This window comes from Filicampus tigris, chromosome 5, assembly GCF_054856515.1.
Source record: "Filicampus tigris isolate MCC_2025a chromosome 5, RoL_Ftig_1.0, whole genome shotgun sequence".
Lineage (NCBI taxonomy): Eukaryota > Metazoa > Chordata > Actinopteri > Syngnathiformes > Syngnathidae > Filicampus > Filicampus tigris.
The window spans coordinates 24,011,134-24,020,981 of NC_141221.1; the positions used below are offsets into that span (position 1 = coordinate 24,011,134).

General features: G+C 36.7%; 1 protein-coding gene across 1 annotated transcript in view; it reads right to left on the bottom strand.

The window, feature by feature from the left end:
* The window catches only part of citb (citron rho-interacting serine/threonine kinase b), a 68,635-nt gene extending 58,811 nt beyond the window's left edge, over positions 1-9,824 (bottom strand). The window contains exons 1-2 of the mRNA XM_086030255.1: positions 9,789-9,824; positions 9,399-9,453 (exon numbers count right to left, since the gene is read on the bottom strand). The gene's annotated coding sequence lies outside the window, so the exon portion shown is untranslated. The remainder of the gene's footprint in view (positions 1-9,398; positions 9,454-9,788) is intronic.
* Between the last annotated feature and the right edge of the window lie 24 nt (positions 9,825-9,848).

The window sequence follows — 9,848 nt, forward strand, 5'->3', positions numbered from 1 at the left end:
ATACTTGATTTGAACCACTACTGATTTACAGACATATAAAAAGGTATCATCTTTGGATACCTTTATTTAAAAATAAAAAAATAAAAAAATAATAATAATAATAATTGAGAGATTTTGGTTGTGGTCTTCTTCTTGATTACATTTCTTGACAGAGGTATTGATCGGGACTCTGTATCGGCAGATACTCAAAATCAAGTGACTTGGACTTGGGTTTTTCAAAAATGTGACATCCTTATTATTATTATTGATAATAATTCTAATAGTTTTATCACATTATTATGATGATGACAATCACCAGCAACATTAAAAAACAATGTAATTTAAAATACTGCATTGTTTTTGTTTTTTTAATCATATTATTACGATGATAAACACCATTACATCATCATCACCATTCGCAATAAAGACAAAGGACATATTGCAAGTTGTTTTTCAAACTTTTTTTTAAACAATGTCTTTGGGCATAACAGGCCAGCGAAAAAGAGTTTCAGTAGAAAAAAACAGCTGAAATATTATGTACTTGTGTTTGTGCATATGGTTGTGCCTGTGTCATTCGTATCTCAATGTGTGTAGGCGTTGACAATATTAATTATCTAACCCTTGTCATGATTATTAACAATGGGTGGCTTCACTCATGGCTTCAAACCAAAAAGAAGGCGTTTTGTGAAGGCGTTGTAGCCAAAATGAAGATCTATTGTATTGGGCAGGCGTGTTTGCTGGTGTGACGTTTCAAAGGCTGGGGGCACGATGGGGGCTTCACATGAGCGCAGACTTTGAAGTACTCGGATGTCGACGGCTTGGTTTTTGTACTCTTAATCAATTCAAGTGTCAAATTACCGATTGAGATTATTTTGTAGGTAGTATTATGTGGACCTGAGTGTGCAATAGCAATATACGGTATTATACAACTTGAATGAAGCCGTGCCTGGGAACTCTAGCAAGATGGTTTTTTTTGGAGGTGTAATGTCAAAAAGTGTTTGCGGCTCCCATTGTTTTATTTTCCGTGGAAACCGGGTCGAAATGGCTCTTTGACTGTGAAAGGACTCCGACCCCTGGGTTAGGAGCTTGGTTTTTATTGTGGTACTGGTCAGTAAATTGAACCTGTTTGCAGTAAACATCAGACTCTGTCGGGGCTGCCCTGTCACCTGTTCTGTACATGACTTTTGTGACGAGGATTCCTATCGGCACGGGTAAGGTGTTGAGAGTGTCAAGTTTGGTAGCTTTACAATACCATATTTGTCATTTGCATCTGATGTTATTCTTGTGCCTTTATAAAGCTGTGACCTTCCGTGTTTGCTGGGACAGATCGCAGCTGAGCTTGAGGCAGCCGGAAAGAGAATCTGGGCCACTAAATCTTAGGCCCTGGTTATCAGTCGGAAAAGGGTGTTCTTGCACCCTCCGGTTTAGGAGTACAGTATATTTTTATTTTAGATTGAGGCAAGGGCACTGCTCGGGCCTTTTGGCCCTATGAAAAGAAATTTTATGTCCCCACAGCCAGACCTTAGGAACATGGAAAATGTTGATACTGCTTTACATAAAACTACTAATTTGAATGACATTTTTCACTATTCCCATTCAGTATTTGTGAAAAAAAACAACACTAGACACACACACACTAGAAATATTTGTTCAAAGTCCCAAACAACTGACCAAATGTTATATTTCATATTTTGGAGACTTGTGAACTTATTTCATTGGTTTTAATGCACATCAATACTCATTTGGATGCCCTGAATGAGTGGATGAAAATGAATGGACATACAAAGCGAAATGTTAAACTAAAATTGATCATTTAAAACTCAAACGAATTGCTTGGTTCCTAAATCGAAATATTTTGAAATCGTATCTCAGTAACAAATAACAAATAAAATAAAACTCACCTATGATCATAATTAATGTTATGAATTGTAGCAATAAAGCCAAAAGAAAATCTGTTTTTTAACTTGCAATAAGAGAGTATTTCATGCTCCAAACTGATCACACCTCCACCATCACACCTACATTTTAATTTGCTTTTGTTAGGAAGTGGTTGAATTTGCCTGGTCTTTTAAATGAGGTGCATTAATTGCTTTTTACTTTACCAACAACAAGGCATTTTTTTTCTCTTAATAAACAAAACAGCCCTTCCTCAGATACCACACCAGGCTGCCAATCATTTTTATGGTATTGATGTTTTCTCTTTTTAGCCTTCCATTTTCTCCCACGCTACACATCTGGTGATTTGGGGATAATCCCAGATGAGAGTGGGGTACAACCTGGACTTGTTGGTCTATATGCGCCCTGCGATTGGCCGGTGACCAGTTCAGGGTGTACCACACCTCTCACACAAAGTCAACGATAGGTCCCAGGCTCCCAGCTCACCTGTGACCCCGGTGAGGACAAGCGACACAATAAATGGATGCATGGATGGAACATTCAAATAGTCACATGACCGGCAAAAGCTGCACACACGCACACACACACGTATTATCTGCAGTTGAACAAACAATCATTATATGACAAAACGGTCATGGTCAAATTTGACTCACCTACTCAGCCGCCCACTGCAATAGTTGAACATGTGGGCCGCTCAGCTGTCATTTATGGATAGTGTACACGAGTGATATTGTTAAGAATTGTTATTTCTGGTGGGATTCTTTTATATTTCTATTATATTTATATTCTTTTATGGTGGGAATATTTTGATTAATAAACTGGAGCAATGTGGGATTAGGAGTATGGCCCTGAACTGGTTAAGAAGCTACTTAAAAGAAAGGCAGCAATTTGTGAAGTTGGGAACATTTCAATCGAAATGTTTGGACATTGTGTGTGGTGTACCCCAGAGGTCAGTGTTAGGACCAAAATGATTTATATTATATATTAATGATATATGTAAAGTCTCCCACTTATTGAAATTTGTTTTGTTTGCAGATGATACCAATATTCTGGTTTCTGGTGAAAAAATGCAACATATTCTCGATATAATCACATCAGGGTTCCCAAAAGTTAAAATATGGCTTGACAAAAACAAGTTATCAATAAACCTAAACAAGACAAAACCGATGGGGTTTGGAAATGTCAAAGCAAACAACCAAGTTAAAGTACAAATTGAAGTAAACATAGAGACAAAATTCCTCGGGGTAATTATTGACCGGAAAATTTGTTGGAAGCCTCACATTAAATATATAAAATCTAAACTTTCAAAAAGTATTTATATCCTGTCTAAAGTAAAACATTTTCTCAACCAAAAATCCTTGCACATTCTTTACAACTCACTAGTTTTACCATATTTAAATTATTGTTCAGAGGTCTGGGAAAATACATACAAGAATTCAATGCAGACTCTTTTTATACTGCAAAAAAGAGCTATGAGAGCAATCCACAACGCCAGTTATCTGCACCACACAAATCTACTCTTTCTATGCTCTAAAATTTAAAATTGTTTGATTTTATAGAATACAAAACTATACAACTAATCTACAAAGCAAAACATAATTTACTGCCGGGTAATATTCAAAATATGTTTTCAGAAAGAGAAGGTGGCAATAGTACGCACGACAATGAAAAGTTTTTCTGCATCTATATGTGGAGTAAAACTATGGAATATACTGAATACTGATCTACAACAATGCATCATATAATTATATTATGGTCATTACTGTCTCGTTATATTATTATTGCTATTATTACTATTGTTCTTGTGCCATTATGTAAACCCATTCATCTATAATTCTAATAGGTGTACCAATCCGTATTAACAGAATCCAGTATAATCGAATAGTGAACTACGCTCAACAGCATTTATTAATATAGTAATCAGTAGTGGATATGAAAATGTATTGCCTGTAGTTTCTATTATATATAATACTATTTCTTGTTATAGAATTAGCGGAAAATTGGAAAGTATTGTAATATCTTGTTGATGAAATGGAGATAAAAGGGGTAGGAATATTAAAGTATACATATACTTCTTCTTACTCCTTTTCGAACATGTAATGTATGTCTGCCTTTTTGTATGCACTTAAATGACACTCCTTTTTTTGGTGTTGTTTTTTTTTTCATATTTTATTTTTATTTATTATTTTCTTATATGTTGGAAATAAAGCAAAAAAAAAAAGGTGTCAGCACAACATCATTAGCTCCTTATGTCTGCGCAGCGTGTGGAGGTGATCATGAACCTGTGTCTTCATGTCGCGGCGTTGCCTCCCAAGCAGTCGCGTGCGTTGTCCGACACCGCTTGCAGCCGCCAGTAAGCGTCAATGTTCAGCAAACAAAAAGTTCCAGCGAGGAGAGTGTGGCCGCATTGGAGCGTACCGTTTCGGCTGTTACGTTCCACGGCGTGTTATCGGTCGAAAAACTGTGGCCATTCCTCATCCAAATAAATGTGCACGTCCACTCATTCCCACTTCAGTCTATGTACATATCCTGACTGGTGTTAAATGCCTCGCTCGTCCTAACCGTGATCTGCAAAGAAGCAGTGTTTTTTTGTTTGTTTTTTTAAGCAAAGAAGCAGTGTGCGCTCGTCCCAGCCAAAATCTATGTAGCTCATGTTCAATTCCACATTTCCTCATTCTCATATATCAGCCACGGAGAGGTTCATCTTTTTGAAATGTGGAAGTGGTCATTAGTAAGGATGGTTTTTGGACGTTATAAGCAATGAAACTACAATGATTTCCAAAGGACAATTTGGAATCGGTTACTCACGTGACTCCGGACGAACAAGGATAGGAGGGTAGGGGGGTGCGGTCATTCTCCTCATTAACAAGAGGCGTTATTCATGGAGTCACTCATTTCCTAATTTCTCCCAAATTTATTGATAAAATATAAAATGACAACCCTTTCCATTTTCCTGATCAAAAAATATATAAAATGAACTTGCTAGTGAAAACATGGCCATCCCGGCCCCACCGTCCCTTTAATCTTATGAATCATTTGGGCAATTGTTGCCTCCTTTTTTTGCTTGAGCACCTGCCCCCAGAAATGTCTGTGCTCATGCCTTAATTTTATTATAATTTGCCTCATTGTGATCCTTGTAAAAAAGGTTTGAGTCCTGAGTGACTTATTTAGTGGAATTAAGGTGAATATGTCATACTGATATAATATTCACTAAAAAACACATCTTTTTGTTTTTTACACATACAAACACATATTTCATATGTTCAGTGGGAACTTAGAGTCACTTTTATAAGGTTTCAAATTGTTTATTTTTGCTATTAATGTTCTGCATTTTGAAAAAAAAGCTTCACACTGTATTTCCATCTCTTTCGTAAGCGTCCCGACAAAAAGATCGTGTACTCTACCAAAAATATTAATATGGAAACACTGCCACCCAGTGGCAAAATAGTGACATACATGTATGTTGGTTATTAAGGTTTGTTGGCCAATCATTATTGAAGGTCAATGAGGCTTTATCATACAATAAGACCCCACCAAATATCGAATTGTGCTTTATATATTTGACGAGCTGACTGCTACATAAGCAAAGTAAGTACCCAGCGCTGGGACCTTTGGGTGCCCTAAACTGAAAAGTCAGATGGTGCTCCCCACCCCAACCCCATATAACAATTTTTCGTGGGGGGAGGGTGGATGGTGGACATTGCGGCTGGCGGGTACATACAGTTACTAGTTACCTGTTAAAAAAGGTAGTAAGTAATGTAATCCAAGTGCCATAATACTAAAATAAAATAACTTGACTATAGTTACGTTTGGATTACTGCAATAACAGATATGTTGAAAAAAATCAAATAAAACAAACAAACAAACAAAACAACTCAATACGATGTTTATTTTTATATACAGTATCGGTATTTCTCTTTCTTTTCTGGTCTTTTCTGTCTTATAGCTCTGTTAATGTGCATGGTTTTGGAACGCTGGTTTCGCTTCACCCAGACCACCCCCGTCGCATACAAAAACGCACAAATTGTGACTGATACATGACAGTAACCGGTTATTCCCCGTGAAAAATTTAGCAAATGATATTGGTAATATGGCGTTTGAATAGTAAAGCTTTGAGAGCTTAGTATATATAAATAGTGAGGTATTTACTTAGAAGTTGCGTGCGTAGGGCTAGCATATGCTAGCCCTTAGCGCTCCTCCATGGTAAGAAGCAGTCCAGATGATTTTGAAAGTTCATACGTTTCTTTGCAAATGTTATTCAAAGTGAATAGGTCCTAAGGTGAATACGATCCAAAACAGTCACCATCCATTCCCTTCGAGTCACTTTTGAAACTGACTGCGCTAAAACCACCATGTATCCAGCCAACTCTGATCTGTCTGAGTCATTTAATTATTGGCAAACAAAAACCTGGGATAACCAATTGTGACCAGTTATCCACTTAACTCCGCGAAATCTTGTTTGGCCAACAAGTTTGAGCGCCGAGGACTAGCTGTGCTGTCTCTCTTCCTACATTAAAAATGCTATTTTGCAAACCACATTTTTATTAAATGTATCTGTAATCAGTTTACGGTTTTTTTTTCCTGCAATGGTAATGAAATACAGTTACATTTTTTTTGGTATCGTGAATATGTAACGCCCGTACATGTATTTCGTTACTCAATCAGTCATACAAAGTGATGATTAAAAAAAATCTATTTTGATATTGCAGAAAAGCTAACACAGACATCAAGCCACGTTGGGCACTTTGTGGGATATACTGTGAGCACTTTTTTCTAATGTACACTAAAACTGACAGGAACATTTCACACACATCATCTAACTTGATAGATCTGATATATCTTTTGAGCTTTTTACACTGAAAAAAAAAAGTGTGTTGAATTTACTACCTTTTATTTCATCAAGTGGTTGCAAAAACTAAAATCACCTGGCTGCAGATACATTTTTTTAATACAATACAATACAATGCAATTTTATTTATAGAGCGCATTTCATAACAGCTACAGCTGCAACAAAGCACTTTACAAACAATAAATAATAAACAATAAAAAGGCCATAATACATGTGTGTTGATCAATAAAATCAATAAATTAAAATAAAACACCTTATACAATTGACACCGGAAAAGAGCCGAACACACTTTATTTGCACACATTTGAAATATTTCTGTCACTGTTCTGAGGCCCTTTTGCGTTTTTGTTTTTGTAGTGAATAAAAATACTATACATACTATCTCATGAGGATTTGTTGTTGTAATAAAAAAATACATTACATATGTACAGTATGTTGATTGTATATACCCGTCTTGTGTCTTTTATCTTTCCATTCCAACAACAATTTACAGAAAAATACGGCATATTTTGGAGATAGTTATATTAAAGTTTTTAATCGTTTGACAGCCCTACTTAAAATGGTTTCCTTTTGAAGGCTGTGAGTGTAATAGCTTGTTCCACAGAGGGAGCTACAGTCCAAGTGATGTAACCTGTCATGTACAGAGATGCAAGAAAAAATATCCAAACTGGATTTGAATTATAGTACTGTACCTGGATTTCTTCTTAAATGTGTCATAAAATGTGATCAGATTCCTGTAAGCCACAGTACAAGGACAGACAAAAAAATAAATAAATAACACCTCACAAACATTTACCCGTATTGTTTGTTCCACAATGTAGGTTGGATACAGAAAACTTTAGTTTTAATATATACAGTATACAGTAGTCATATTGTTCTTGGGATGTCTGGTGTGAATTGCTTTCATGAGGTCACACCACACGATTACAATTAATTTTGCGGATAGCAAACTGTCCATGCTCTGAAGTAGAAAAGCAGTCCGAAAACATCAACAATATTTCATGTTTTGTGTAGTATTTGTTTAAGCAGGCTGTTTTTGTCTATTGTTGTGACTAGAAGATCAGATCACATTGAATGACTCATTTATGCAGAAACCCGGGTAATTCCAAAGAGTTTACGTCCTTTTTCTAGAAACTAGTTGATGTAGTTTTACCTTATTTTCTGTTGATATACTGTAGATCTGCTAGGGGTAAAATGTAACAAATTATGTTTTTTGTTGACATTTCTGTCCTTTATTTTAATCTAGATAATGCATGAAGCATTAAACTAATGAGGATAATGTGTGCTTCGGATGAGCTCAGAGGAAACCACCCATTATGTGTCTATCCCCCCACAGGAGGCAGTGACCCACTTCTTTTGTGTGATCTTCATCAGCTCAAGAGGCTTTGTTTGTAATCATTCATCAGTGCCCACCCGCCACATTCTGACCTCATCGTTACCCCTTCATCCTTCACCCATAACACGTTGTCATATCTGAAGGAGCCATTAGTGCTCTTATCACTTTTCTGTCAATGAATTTAGCAGCCTCTATGTAACCTATAACTCACTGATTTTTATTAACCGGTCGTTATTCGATATTCTTCATCAAACCACAACATAGACTTCCTTTCCAACGTATTGGAACAGTGAGGACAATACCTTTGTATTCGTTGTAGCCCGAAAACACAACACAAAGTTTCTTTGCGAAAATGAAAATAATAATCCATCAGAAATTGTGGGTGAGGGGAATAAATCATGTGGATGCTGTAAATAGTGTAGCTGTCTCGAGATCACAAGACTGCCTGGTGGCATAGTAGGCAATTTTAAAGGAGCAAACTGAGAACCAACATCGATCATTGAGTGTCTGAGTAATTTAGTAAAAAAAAAAAATGGCTATGCTGCTCTAAACGCGCAATGTCACTGTCAATAGTGCACATCTATACCAATGGTATCGAACCTTTTTTCTCCCAGGGAACGGTTCATGGTACTAGTTTTCACCCACATAGAGAGATTGGAGCATAGTGCTAACGTATCTTTTTGTGTCCTTTTGTCTGGCATCGTAGTTTTTGGTTAATGTCTTCCCACCCATTTGGGAGGGCTTTTTCTTCCACAGTTTTTGATTTAACAGTTTTATTTGTTACTTTCGTTTTTTTTAAATAAAGACTGTTGAATGACCTTTAAGCTCTGTTACTCCTTTGGTGTCCTACCTGTCTATCAAAATCAATCTGTTTTCTACTATGCAAAACATAGGTTAAAACGAGTCTGTGACCTGGTTTAAGTTTGACGTCTATGTGGTTTCAAAATAAAAACAGGTGAAGCATGGGACCTTTTACGACAAAGTGCTGTCCTGAAATGATATGCATTTGTAAAGAAAGTTCTTCCCATCAGTCTCATTTTTAGGAGATAAAATGCATGCTCTATTGGGTTTAAAACTTAAATTGACTAGACAAGTTTGAAACCTTCCCCTGATGATGATGAACTCCTTTGTTGCTTTGGCTATGTGTTTTGGGTTTGTAACGTTTTGTTCAATGCCACTGCACACTACATACTGTACCCGGACGTTATTTATTATTTGGCACTTGCAGTGCTAGTAGTTACATTGTTCCACCTTGCTTACTCCACCCAGCTAGCCTCACGCCCTTATGACACAAGAAAAAATACAGATGAGAGCCAGCGAACATTATTAGGCACTTACAGTCCAAGTAGTTACACAGTTTCACCTTGCTTACTCCACCCAGCTGACCTCAAGCCTTAAGAACACAAACAAAAATACAGATGAGAGCCAGCGAACAGCATAAACCCCTAACAATTCAGACAGTGCATGACAATTTGGTCGAGGATAAGGCAAATCGCCATTCAAGCTTGTATTTAACCTGTTCTCGCAATCGCAATGCCTTGGTCAAATGACACGAATAAGCGTATGCTGAGAGGAGAAATATGAAGCCGGAAGTGACGTTGGGTGAAATGTCCTGTTTTTTTGGAGTTATAACCCAAACCGAATTAAGTTGAATTGTATTAAATATTTATTAAATCTATACAAAATTCTACAGTTATACATGCATTAGCATATATTTTAAAAATATACCTTGTCCTCGATGTTATGGCGGACTGCAGCCGCCCCTATGCGCTCCTCGTGCTCATTAGT